The sequence below is a fragment of the Phascolarctos cinereus genome, unplaced genomic scaffold (assembly GCF_003287225.1).
Source record: "Phascolarctos cinereus isolate Bilbo 61053 unplaced genomic scaffold, phaCin_HiC Scaffold_4;HRSCAF=312, whole genome shotgun sequence".
Lineage (NCBI taxonomy): Eukaryota > Metazoa > Chordata > Mammalia > Diprotodontia > Phascolarctidae > Phascolarctos > Phascolarctos cinereus.
The window spans coordinates 290,674,110-290,688,685 of NW_027555847.1; the positions used below are offsets into that span (position 1 = coordinate 290,674,110).

The window sequence follows — 14,576 nt, forward strand, 5'->3', positions numbered from 1 at the left end:
AGGTTTCCTTGGTCTCCACTTGGGAAACACATCGGTGTGGTCAACAGGTCAAGATATGATGATGATTGCCATGGTCTTCAGACATTCACCAGGTTGGAGCAGCCCCCAACTCTTTATTTCCTAAGGACTTCATGTTGCTGAATGATGAAACTGCATCAAGAAATTCAGGGACCAGTCAGGTCTCAGGGACAGCTTTGTTGCCTTTTAGGAAAAGCTAATCGCTATTTCAGGAAATGAGTGCACCCAAGTCCTTTCACATGGGCTAAATAAAGCCTGCTCTATCGTGTTAGACTGAGTGCTTGCATGGGAGCCAACAGTTTGTTACTTATTCTACAGAGGCCTAGACATAATCAAATTCTCACGTTCCCAGGGGACACCCTTGGTTGTAATTATGAGGTGCCTCCAAGATAGTACCTGGTTTATGTATACTCAGAGCTCTGATTCTGGAAAAAGACAACACTGAAATCAAAGTCTATTACAGATACAGCACTTCCTTGATCATATCACTTTAGTTAACTTTGAAAAAAAGAAAGTGAGGCTAGTGTGGTATGACTTATTCTTGATGAAGTAGTATATTGGCTATTGGTAATCATTAATTCCCTTTCTAAAGGCTCACAAACTATTTCCTTAGTAATGTGTTGTGGAATTCTTCCAGGAACTTAAGTCAAGCTCTTTGACCCGCAGTTTGCAGATTCGGGCAGCCTCTTCGTTTCTTGAAAGTTGTGCCAGTATCTGCCCTTCTGCAGTACTAAAACATCTCTCCTCTCTGTGATCTTTCAGACTCTACCGACAGCAGCTCATCAGCACATGTGCCAGCTCTTTTAGTATCTTACTATTTGGTTCACAGACAGTCCCATTCTTCATCTCACAGAGGAAATCAGATGCTTCTAGACATTCTCACTTGTCTTGGATTTCTAATCTCTTGAAAACAGCATATTGTAGGATTCTGATTTTCAGGGCTGGTTATCCACCTTTGGTGTTCCCCTGGTACTCAACTCTCACTTGTGGCTCCAATACGTCGTAGCATGAGCAGCAGCCATATCCCAGTAAAGTATTTCTGCAGAGGTGCTAAATTAGGTTAAGGGCAACCAACAGACCTCAAACTCATCAGTGATTTGGGAGGGGCGGTATATGTTCCAAGCATGTGAAGACTTCCTCCAGTGGAATGGGCAGATGAGAACAATTTGTTCCAACATCCAGGAAGGCAGCTGAAGCAGACACTGTGGAGCACTTAGAGGTTGGTCATCCATGAAAGACACCAAGATCATCCACTGTGTCCTGGGCCATTGCCAGTCATCTTGATTTTTGTCTTGCCATTGGACTTCAATGACTCTGGAAGAGAGAGGGAAGCTGAGGACTTCATGCAACTCTGCCTCAACTCATACAATTCATTCATGAGTTAAGACATCACCCTATGATGTAACTGATACTCTTTGAATATGAAGGACACACAGTGATAGCAATCTACCACGTAAATGGCATCTAGGTTTAGGATTACTGAAGCAAGCCAAACAAACTTGCATTGCACTGGAAGCTACTTATAGGAATGCAGGAATGAATGCATGAAAAAAGAATTTACTAAGCATATATTATGTATCAAGCACTTTGCTAAGGGCTAGGAGTCCAAATACAAAAGCAAAGATAGTCCCTGCCATCCAGAAACTTTCATTCTAATGGGAGACCATTAGAAAAACATACATAAAGGATTGAGGTCAGAAAGGGACATTTTGGTCTAGAAAGTTATAGAAATAGTGAGTGGGCCATAGGGGAAAGACTGACACATTGAATCCAGGAACAACAGCAAAGTTAATTTGTTCAGGTTAATGGCACCGGACTAGAGTGAGGAAGGAGAAAAGGAAGAGAGATGCAGAAAGGTTAAGGTGAGTAGTGGTGAGGAGACTGAATGAAGTGAAAGTGAAGGAAGAAAGAGAGGAGAATATGAAGTGAAGTACGGCTGGGCTTTACTGAAACATTCTTCTAGGAGAGACAGTTACCAATCAGGAGAAGGGCACCCCAGGGCATAAATCTCTCAAGCACATGCTCTGTAGTCTGTGATTGGTGAGGAGGCTGTGGAAGAGCTTCTGGAAAGTGTCAGATTCATTAGCTCTGCATTGCCCTAGCAGTTCCTATGGATTTCCCATCAGCCAAGGAGTGGACTTTTATGGATGCAGGTTCAGACAGTAAGCCATTAGGATTTCTTCAGCCCTATACTGAGAAAATGCTCAGGATGGAGAAAACATCATGGAGTAAGCTGCAGTCAAATCCCCTTCCCACATGCTCCTATGCCTAGAAAATCTATTCAAGACACCAATCTCTTTGAGGGGGCAGGCCTCTTAGCCCTAAGAGAAATCCCAAACTGCACAAAGGAAATCACAAGAGCTGGCCATTGCATAGCTGGATTGCAGAACTATCTGGGGAGGGAGCCTATTTCAAAGTAGAGACTATGTAGGGCAGTCCAGAGATTCATAACTTCTTTCTATTTCTGTGTATCCTTCAATAAAACCTAATTTAGCAAACCAACCATGAGTACAATCCATTGCATCAGACCATAGAAATCCAATGAACCCAAGAACAAAATAAGTGATCTGTGACTTACAGTCATATATATCATCAGGAAATAATAAGTGTTGAAATGATGGGATTTTTTGTTTGTTTGGGGCAGTTTCTGCTCATTAAAAGTGCCAAACAACCTTCAACATGGTCAATCCTGTTTTTTCTAATCCTACTTGATTCAGTACCCTACCAATTCATTATATAAATGACATGTATAGTCAAGATATTTTTATTCTCAAAGAACTCTCTCTGTCTCTCTCTCTGTCCACACACACACACACACACACACACACACACACACACACACACACACATACACACACACACACGGATATGTTCAATTATACATTATAATTTTGGCAATATGTTTTTCCTTAGTTTTCCTATGTGGATTGATAACCAATTGCTTTAAAGAAACTGAATCTCATTGATATAACTTGTGACATTATGGGGACTGATACCAATCAATGCAATTTTATCCTCACCATCTATAGAAATCCTTATGTTTCTTTACTTTGTTTTGCCACCTAATTATCATTCTTGACTCCTCACTATCTCTCATGCCCCAGATCCAATCTCGCCAAGGTCTGTTGATTTCCTCTTTGCAACATTTCTCCAATCCTCCCCTCTCTCTCCTCTGATACTGCCACCAGTCTGGTACAGGCCCTCATCATCTCATGCCTGGACTATTGCAACAGTCTGCTGGTTGTTCTGCCTGTCATGAGTCTCTCACTCTGGTCCATCTTCCATTCAGCCACTAAAGTGATTTTTTTAAAGCACATGGCCAACCGCCTACTCAATGAACTCTAGTCGCTTTCTATTGCCTCTAGGATCAAATATAAAATCCTGTTTTGCATTCAAAATCTTTCAGAAAAGTTGGACTAGGTCGTTGCTAATTCCTCTTCCAACACTAAAGTGCTGTAAGTCTGTGAAAAGGTAGACCTAGGGTTCATAGATTCTACTGTCTTCTCAATTGTCTCTTTTGTTAATAATGTTATCCATTTATTTTAAAGATTTATTTGGAACTTTCTCCCTCTGACTGGTTCCTTAGCATCTTTAAATTTATGTCACTTTCAGCATGAATTTTTACATGTATACTTTGAATGGCCCAGTGGCTCTTCCCAATTTCATCTGCAAGTGCTGAAGTGTTAGAGGATAAATATGGTGGTTCCCCTGCCATTGATGATGAAAATATGCTATAGAAACAATAGGAAATTTTCTTTTACTTTGAACTTAATGTTCATCCTCTCATATTTTAGTCTCAGGTACAAATGCTCTTACAATGTCCTGACTTGGCTCCATGCCAAACTTTATGTTACTTTGTGAGGCAATTTCATTGATAATCCTATTTTATTCTCCTTTGTAATGTTTTATAAGGCAACTTGTATTTTCAATCAGTGCTGACCTGGGCCACCATATCTTGTTGCTTGGCAAGAAGAGCAAAGCTTTACTGCATGTGGTAGTTTAGGGGCTTTTCAGGCTTCTATGCAGTAACTATTTCGGCTAAATGCCCCCATCATGATGATAATCAGAGTTAATGCCTTTACTTTCATGCATTTACAATTTTTCAGAGTCAGTAGGTTTTTTTTAAACTTTTGAGATAATGATTGATATCAATACAGTCAAAATTATGAAGGAAAAATACTGTTAGTGCATGTTTAATTTCTCCACTAACATTATACACCAATACTTTATCATGGCATAAAAGCAAGCCTGGATAAGCCTTCTTAAAGGCCATGGCAGTGGAAGGCAAGCCCTGTCCAGCCTAACCAAAATTAAAAGGCTTTGAATGTGGGACCTTAAAAGACTGCATTTTCATCACACAACAAGACTGCTCAAATTAAGGCACATCACCAGAAGGTTGGCCAACTGTAAAGTTTTTTTTTCGACCCACAGAAACTTATGAAGCTTATCTCCTAACCTGTAAAAAGGCTACATTCTATGAGGACAGGTGATATAGGAATCTGAGGTGGAGAAAGATTAGGTAACTTGCCCAAAGTTACATGGGTAGGGAATGGGAGAGGCAGGATCTGAACCCATGTCCTTCAGCTGCACCATTCTATCTTTAATGAAGTCAGAAAAGACTCATAAAAAAAGTCTCTTTTCAAGTCAAACTATGAAACAGAAACAGCTAGATGAAGAGACAGCAGAGTCTATACAGGTTAACAGTTTCAATTTTCAGTAGGACATTACGCTATCATGAAATTAAAAATAAGACGTTCATTTTTGTGACTGTGGGTGAAATTGTGTATAGCTTATGCTAACGACTAAAGGAGTTGCAAGTATATAAAATGTGCCTGCCCCTTAACTGAATTAAGTATTACTCTTTTGAGTTCTATGTCCAGCCAAAAGTGCTGGCCATTGCAGTGAGGGTTGGAAACTAAGGTAACTGTCTGTATCATCTGGAATTCATGTATATTTGTAACTTTAAAAGTCTACATGAATTCCCTATACATGAAATGTGATAATCACCATATGAAATACAGTCTGATATATAACAAAGAATAGGTGTACTTCTGTTTTATATTATGGTCAATTAAAGGAAAAAGCTGAGTAAAGAAGAGAAGGGAAAGTGAAGGGAGAGAAAGAGATGAAAGATAAGGCAGAAATAAACACAAAGAAATAGAAACAGAGATAAATACATAAAGAGACAGAGAAATTCAACAAATATTCATTCAATAAACATTTGTTGAAAGTTTATTGAGCCAGAGTGGTTCTTGCCCCACTGGCCTGATGAAATTAAACAAAGGGACAGATATTTCCTGCTCCTGATTTAAAATAAGGATGAATCATTAATAATATACTCAGCTCCTACAGCACGGTAATAGCTTCATCATATCAGAGGCTAGTCTAACTGAGGCATAGATGGTACCATGGATTACTTATTAGAAATCAATAAGAGCAACAAAAAGACATTAGTCAGTATTAAGCAGCTACTATTAGGCACTGTGCAAAGTGCTGTGGCTACAAAGAAAATCAAAAGATTTTCTCTCAGGGAGCTTACAGTCTAATGGAGGAGACGTAGACAACAAGATACAGAAAAGCTATATACAGAATAAATTGGAGGTAATTGACAAAAGGAAGGTATTAGAATTAAAGTATTCCAGGGGGAAATTCTTGTAGAAGGTGAGATTTTACTTGAGTCTTGAAAAAAACCAAGAAGCAGAGATAAGGAGGGAGAAAATTCCAGGGACAGGATTCAGCCAATGAAAATACTCAAAGATGGGAGACGGATAGTCTGGTGTGAGGAACAGCAAGAGAGTTAGTATCATAGGATTGCACAGTACATGGAGGCAGGGAAAAGCAAAGGAAAACTTCTCAGCCCTCCTGGATGGAAAAGTGAGGGGTATAGGGGATAGGAAGTGGAGGTAGGTTAGGAAGAGCTTTGAACAACTGAAGATTTTAATTTGATCCTAGAGGTGATAGGAAACACTGGAGTTTTTTGCATAGAAGGCGGACATGGTCAGACCTGTGCTTAGGAAGATCATTTTTACATCTGAGTGGAAGATGGACTGGAGAGGGGAGAGGCTTGAGGCAGGGAGAGCAACCAGCAGGCCACTGCAGTCATGAGGAGGTGAGGGACTGCACCAGGGTGGTGGCAGTGTCAGAGGAGACAAGAGGGCAGATACTAGAGATATTATGAAGATAAAATTGACAAACCTTAGCAACAAGGGGTGAGAGAGAGTGAGGAGATGAGCTGTTCTATTAAAACTAGAACAGCTGGACAACAAACTGACCTCTAGATATGTGGGTTTGTATTTCTCTGCATAAATCACTACCTTGTATACTGTGCCTATCTTGCTTTAATACAATTGTTTACAGCAATTTCCTTTGATGCATGATTTTTTTAAAAGCAAAAATGATTTTTGTTTTGCATTGATTACAATTTTATATCCTTTAAAACACACAGAAATCTAGGAATATTTAAATGACTTATAATGCTTTTGATCACTGCTGCCTCTATAGAAGATAGGATTCAATCTTTTACTCTCTTTCATTACATAGTATCAAAATAACATGAAATTTCAGACTTGAGCTTGTTGGAAAGTGTAATCTTAAGTGGGTCACAGCAAGATGCCTATTTGGTATATTTGGACCCCTGGGCTGAAAACAAGTTTAATTTCATGTTTTACTGAGGGGATTTAGCCAACGTATTTCTTTAGTTACTGTGGAAATCAATTTCTAGTGAGACATAATTTTCTAGGCCAAAATGTGATGTTGTACAACATTGACGTGGAGATGTCAAGAAATCAAACTAAAGTTTATTTTAAACAAATGACAAAGCACTTTTGTTTCCCAAATGGAAATGCTCAAATATAGTATTTCCCTCTCCCACACCAATAAAAAGGAGACAAAACAAATATGATTAAATATCATTCTATTTACTCAGTAGTGTCACAAATTAACCTACAGAATATGGTCTTCATGTTTATCATCTGCTGATAATATGGATTGAATGTTGGACTTGGTCTGAGGAAGACCTAGACACTTTACGAGTTTGGGCAACTTGCTTAAGCATCCTATGCCTTAATTTCTCCATCTTTTAAATGAGGATAATAATAACACTGCCCTCTCAGGGCTGTTGTGAGGACAAGAGGAGATATCATAGGAAAGGCACTTTGCAAACTTTAAGGTGCTATACAAAGGCTAGATAGTCTCAACTTTGATAAGTCTATGTGTTGATTAAGGAAATAAAAAGGGATCTCAATGCTATATTCATTTGATACGAGCTTAAAGATCTTTGCAGAAACAAGAATGTCAACATCCTGATGGTCTTAATTCTGAAAAGGAGATCATTTTTGCTATCAGCTAGATTTCTAAAAGGTATACTCTCCCTTTGTCAAGGCAAAGTTAAACTGCACACAGAAAGTTGTGAATAACATTTTAAAGGTAAACTAGACCATGTAAAAATATTCCAAACAGAAATCAACTACTTTTCAATTTTGTTTTAAATGCATTTCACCAATGTTCCAAATCCCACATTAAGAGTCCCTGTTTTGCAAGAAAAAGGGCTAGTTTAGAGTCTCTGACCAATATGGTCCACTCTGAAATATAGTTCAAAGTTGAGAGTCATACCAAGGTTTCGTGGCTGATTTAGTAACCTGTATGTTCCTATTCCTGGATTCTTTACCAAATATAAGATAATCTTTGGCAAACTGTTTTCTTGGTATAGCATCTGTAAAATGTGAACACAAGGGTGTCTGATAATAGATTTAAAGCTAGAAGGGACATCAGACACCCTCCAGTGCTAACCTCTCTTTTTTTTTTTTAGGCAGTTGGGGTTTAGTGACTTGACCAGGGTCAAACAGCTAGTAAGTGTCAAGTGTTTGGTCTGAGGCCGAACTTGAACTCAGGTCCTCCTGACTTCAGGGCCAGTGCTCTATCCACTGCACCACCTAGCTGCCCCATAACCCCTCATTTTATAGATAAGGAAACTGAGACCCAGTGACTTGCTCAAGGTCACACAGAGAATAAATGTCATCCCTTTTTCAGCACCTGATTCCTAGAATCTTATAAAGGATAAAGGTACAAAAGTACAAAAGGTATAAAAGTATAAAACTAAAAAATGTTAAGACATCATTTGATTGTGAAACTGAGGTTTCTTAGCTGGTACTCATTCTTGCCTCAAACCTTTGTTCATGAATATCACTCTATGATAGTAATGACCTCTCCTCCCCTCTCATTCACCTACCCAAACTTTGAACATCCTGCAGTACCCAGATCAAACTCAAACTTCTACATCAGGTTTTCTTTGGGTATTAGAACGCATAGTGATCTCTCCCTCCTCTGAACTCCTGCAGTACCTCTCATATCCCTTTAACTAGACTACATACTTCTTGGGACGATTTTTTGTTTTGTTTTGTTGAAAACACCATTTCCAACTTTTATTAGCTGAATATGGGAAACCAACAAAAAACAAAAACAAAAAAACCCCAAAAGCATAATTGAGAACCTTATAAATAATTTAATATTATCTAATTTGAGGACAAAGATAATTAAAGGCAACATGAGCTTAATGTTAGTAGCTAGTGAGATTAATTTTTATGCTTTTCAAAAATTTTAGTCACTTTCACAAGAATTAGCCTATAATCTTATGAATTGATAACATAAAACAACACCGAATTTCCCTTTGAACTCAAATTGAACTGAGAAATGTTGAATGGATAAAGATGTCAGGGGTCTTGCCAATAAGTGTGGGTTAAAATAAAGCTGAGAGACCTCAGTCAAGCCATTCAGCCTCTCTATGAATGGGCTAGAATTATAAATTCCTTCCAACATCTGACTGCAATTTTGTGATCCTATAAAGCTTAGCAATATAAAAAGTGTCATTTTCATTTTCTAAGAGAGAAATAAGGTTTAGATTACAACTTTTTCTTCATGAAAATTCTACAATTCCTCAATAAATAATTACTCAAAATATTCTCACATCTGAAATGACCTAATGAATGAATACCCTTATTACTTGAAGACTAGGATAAATGTGTAATCTCATTGGTAAGGCTGCCTCCTTCAAGAGTGAACCCATATCCCCTTCACGCCTTTTTATCCTTTCTGATTCTTATCCATGGCCCTCTGTAAATCTACCCAAGAGGATATGTGTGTGTGTACATATATGCATATATGTGTCTGTGTACATAGGTATATATCCGTATCTCTCTCTACACACACACACACACACACACACACACACACACACACACACACACACACACACACTCACTCACTCATATCCTCTCAGGTATGTATATGTATGTATGTATGTATGTATGTATTTACTATCCCAAGGGTACCAAGGTAGTTCTCAACCTTTTCCATCAGCTATATCACAAACCCACTGCCTTTTCTGGTTATCTATGTAACTCATTTTTTTTTAGGCAGTTGGGGTTTAGTGACTTGACCAGGGTCAAACAGCTAGTAAGTCCCAAGAAGTATGCAGTCTAGTTAAAGGGATATGAGAGGTACTGCAGGAGTTCAGAGGAGGGAGAGATCACTATGTGTTCTAATACCCAAAGAAAACCTGATGTAGAAGTTTGAGTTTGATCTGGGTACTGCAGGATGTTCAAAGTTTGGGTAGGTGAATGAGAGGGGAGGAGAGGTCATTACTATCATAGAGTGATATTCATGAACAAAGGTTTGAGGTGAGAATGAGTACCAGCTAAGAAACCTCAGTTTCACAATCAAATGATGTCTTAACATTTTTTAGTTTTATACTTTTATACCTTTTGTACTTTTGTACCTTTATCCTTCATAAGATTCTAGGAATCAGGTGCTGAAAAAGGGTCTTTCTTCCAGGTCTTGGGTGCAAATCCTCCTTGGTAACTCACTGCTGCCTGCTAATACCCACTGAGAACTTTTCTGCTATCCTTTGGGTCACCTGCTATTCTAAGTCTTCTGAGATCATGGATATTCCATGATTCACAGCCAAGTAATATCAGAGGGAGAATATTAGTGCTAAAGAAAATATTGTTTTTGGAAATAATAGGCAGCTTAGGAATAATGTAATTCTGTACAAATTCCCATAGGCAACTTGGCCTTATTTCTTCCAGTTAACTCAAGTGTATACCCAGCTCATAGTCTATCTGCAGTGTCTGTCCAAGATGGATGTGTGTGTGTGTGTGTGTGTGTGTGTGTGTGTGTGTGTACAGAGATATGGATATATACCTATGTACACAGACACATATATGCATATATGTACACACATATGTGTATGTATGTATGTATGTATGTATATATATATAATAAATGTTAAGTGTCTATTATATGCAAGATACTGTGGTAGATACTGGAGTTACAGAGATAAAAAAAAAATAGCCAGTCCCTTACCTCAGGGAGCTTACATTCTACTGAGAGGATGCAAAATGTATATGTATGTATATTTTTAATTGGACTATTTTAACCACTTTTTAAAAAAAAAATTCACAACAGGTCTGATTTCCTTTATCTTTTTTACTTGTCTACAATTCAGCAACATTGCTATAATGAGCAAAGTAATAGACAGCTTCAAATTAGATGGAAATACATGAAGATACAAGTTAAACCAAAACCCTTCCTTAAGTCACAGCTCACCCATATAAACAATTGTCCATTTCACAGTTCAAGAAGTTAACATTTCCCTCGTGAGAGGAGGCATGAGTTTGCAAGGCAGACCCCACAGTTTTGTGAAGAGATCAGTCTCTTTGAAGGGTTGAATATAAGTAGGAACTTTCTTAAGACTGAATAGGATTTGGGGGGGGCATAGGCTCCTTTAACAAAAGGAGAGTAAGAGAAGGGAAAGAAAGTATGTATGGGTGCTTCATTTTCAAAATTTGACCACAGGTAATAGGGAAATCATACTTAAATGACTCCCTAATGGCACCAACAAAAGAATTATTTTAAAAGTATTGTCAAATGTTTGCTTTCACCCCAGATCAAAATTTCTCAAACTTTCAAACACACAAAGAAATATATACAATTAGAATTGCAACTCTCCAGAAGCTCCAAATTTCCCCTGCCCCTCTTTTTTTCCTTTATGGTTAAGAAGTGAAGGACATGGTTACCAGAGGCCAGAGCTGTTAAAAAAAAAAATAAGTTTAACAGGGCTCCTCCACCTGCCCTATATCTGGGAACTTGGCTCCAGCTTTCTGTTTGCCTATATCTTAGCATGTTATATGCTACCATGGAAACTTGCAAAGGAAAAAATATTTACTCCAAGATTTATTTATTATGTTTCTAAAGTGCCTTTTCTCCTCAGAACCCAACCTCTGTAGCGGGATGTTAGGCATTACTGTGCTATCCTGCATGAGCTCCCATCCTCTGGGGATTCTGGGAAGAATAGTGGCTGGGTCCTGGAGCTCACATGAAGGGAGGTGGTGGTCCCATTGGGTGGAACATGTGTGCTCCAAAACCTGATGGAGATGAAGGTGCAATCCCAGGAGGCAGGGGTGGGGCAATATTAACCATGGCTGGGGGACCACTGGGAGAGAGATTAAAATAATTGGCAAAGGCTTCTTCCTCAGCTGTTGGAGGAGAAGAGCTCCAGAAAGTCCTAAGACAGACTCCTGCTTAATTCTAAAGTCTATGGTTCCTTCTTTTTCCTTTTCTTTTCCTCTGGCTACCTGGGATCTTCCCCATTTCCCAAAGTCTAAGCATATTTGCAGTCAGTTTGGTGAAGGACTTCTTGCCAGCCATCTCTGCAGCTGCCTCTGTAACGCTCTTATCATTCAGATCTCCCCAAACTAGTACACGTGATTTCTGAGAGCCGTCTCATTGATTGTATCTCCTAGGCCACCAATGTATAGTACAGTAATGGTCTTATCATCTGGGGTCCATAAGGTAACTTTGAAGCTCTTATTAGAAGCTTATCTGCCACAGGCTCATTAATACCATAATTGTGATCTTTGATCAGCAAAAGGATCATCATGGTCTGCAGGCCTCTCATGGCTGTCCAGACCTTCTCCTCTTTCACCTACCCCCTACAACAATGGTGAACATGAAGTTGAATGATGGATCAGAAAAGACTCAAAGTTTATGAACTGAGTTGCACTGACGGCCATCTCTAATTCCCTCCCAACAATAACGGGGAAACGGAAAAATAAGCACCATTATAAGGGAGAACAGAGGAAGACAGGACAAAACTTTAAATAAAACAAACCAGTTCCCTCACCTGTTGCATAGTCATTAGTTTGGCATAATTAGTAGCCTTCGGCAGTGCTTCTACTGCCTTTTTGGCTTTTTCTTGAGGAGCCCCTTTGGGGAATACTGGTAGTATGGGAGAACACTATCTAAGGTAAAGTCTGGGATTGAAGCTCTTTGTATTTTGGCCTGAAAAACAGAACAATCAGTTGTTAAGAACTAGCATTTTTAGCTGATAACTTTAGACACGCTTTACATTTTCAACAAAATATAAAAACAAAGATGTGTCAAGGAATGCATTATTCAACCATATACAAGGTATTTACACTATATGCGGAATTAATTTTAACAGTTGAGTTTCTTCTCACATACTTTGAAGGAAATAGCAATAATCCAAACATTCTGGTTTAAACATTTCAGGACCTATATCACTCTAAAACACATAAAGCAATACAATTTTTTAAAATGAAAGACAGCAGTTAAATTAAACCAATGGTCAATAAACCTTGTTTGCATTTGATTGAAAAGAAGGTTGAAGCTTAAAAGCCCTTTTTGTTAATGTTAACATGAAATTAGCAAAAAAATATAGATTTTGGTGTCAAGCAATAAAAATTATCACTTTCCTGATACCAAAGAATGTAACCTAAACTCAATTAACACAAATTTCATGAAAAAGCTAACAAATGAAAACTGAATAAGGTAGGACAACGAGGTGACACAGTGGATAAAGTTTACAACTTGGAGTCAAGAAGGTCTGAGCTGGAATCTTGCCTCAGACAATTACTGTGTAACCCTAGTCAAGACACTTCTTCATCTCTCTCAGCCTCAGTTTCCTCATCTCTAAAATGGGGATAAAAATAGCACCTACATCATAGAGTTGTTGTGAGGATCATATGAAACAACGTTAAAGCACCATATGAGTGCTAGCAGCTACGACAGGACCAACGTCTAATAAAATGCTTTATAAACCTATCCTATACCATATTTCATGAGATGATAATGTATACAAAATAAAAAGAATCATAGATAATGTAATTTTTAGAATTTAATTTTATTTCCAAAGGCAAACCTACTCTCAATTAGTCATTAGATAAAAAATAAGAAGATATATTTCAATTCTGTATAATTAAAACAAAAGGACAATTGCAATTTTTTTGTTTACTTTATATTTGTGATTTATATATATTTTTGCTGAATAGTTAAAGCAGGTCATGTATAGTAAGCGATTAATATCATTCTTATAAGACTCAAAAATCATGTACAAAAATACTGCTCACTATGTAGAGCAGTGGTCTCAGTTCCATTAATCAACATGCATTTATTAAGCAATTATCAAAGTTTTTTGGTCATACATCCCATTAGGAAGAAAAGGTTTGAGTTCACACCTTCAATATATGTTCTATTTTTAAATTATGCCTCTTATGTGTATAAAATAAACACAAAATAAAAGTTAAAAAGAATGAGATACTGAAATAAATATTATCTTTTTTATTTTATTTGTTAACAATATAAAACCCTTCTTGCTATCACCAAAATGTGATTAGCCATAGTACTTTTAGAGAGAACAATGTGATTGAAAATGCTTTAAGACTTTTATCATATTGGCCATCACACTGTAGTGGAAATATAGGGTAGTGGAGAGGGCGCTGGACTTGGTGTCAATTTCATTTATAACACTGAACTCAAATTCCACCTTAAATACTTACTAGCTGTGTAAGCCTAAGCAAGCCATTTAACATCTCTTGAGACAGTAGAACTCAGTGACCTCAAAGGTCTCTTTTAGCTCTAAATCTATGATAATATTATCTTTTTTACTATAGAGAAAAATAGGAGAAACTATTTTTCTTTTTGTACTAGTTTAACTTTTTCCAGCCCTCATGATAAAATATTTAATATTTTATAAATTAGCCATGAGGCACTAGGTCAGAATTTTATTGTTTTTTAGTGCTAGGCTATTGCAAGACAAATAGAAGAAGGAGTAAACATACATTTTAGCAATCAGAGCAGAAAGCAGTTAGAGGATGCCTGAGTTTAAGAACAGTCATCCCTTTAGAATTGCCATAAAAGAAACTGTGACCCCAACAAAACATTATGTTGTTTTTACTGCAATGCCTAGAGTAGCTTTATCTTTAAGTTTTGAAGTTGGTACATGATACCTATTGCAGACAATAAGAAATGTAGTTGGGGGAGGGGAAAGGGTTTGTTCTGGAGTAAATATATCAAGAATCATCTGACAGAATTCCAAAATACATTTTTAAAAGTCTCCTAGAAGAGTTTCTCTCTACTTCAGGAATTCCAAGGACACAAGGTCACTAGAGCAGAACAGTGAACTTTCAAGCATGGAACTGGATATAAATGGGATAGGCACTGCATGAAGATTTATTTTCCTTAAGGAAAAATTATTGGGCAGA

The 14,576-nt window shown here is 37.7% G+C and overlaps 1 pseudogene; it reads right to left on the reverse strand.

Moving 5' to 3' along the window:
- Window positions 1-11,307: 11,307 nt before the first annotated feature.
- On the reverse strand, window positions 11,308-12,205 carry LOC110221904 (pre-mRNA-splicing factor RBM22 pseudogene; annotated as a pseudogene).
- Window positions 12,206-14,576: the final 2,371 nt, after the last annotated feature.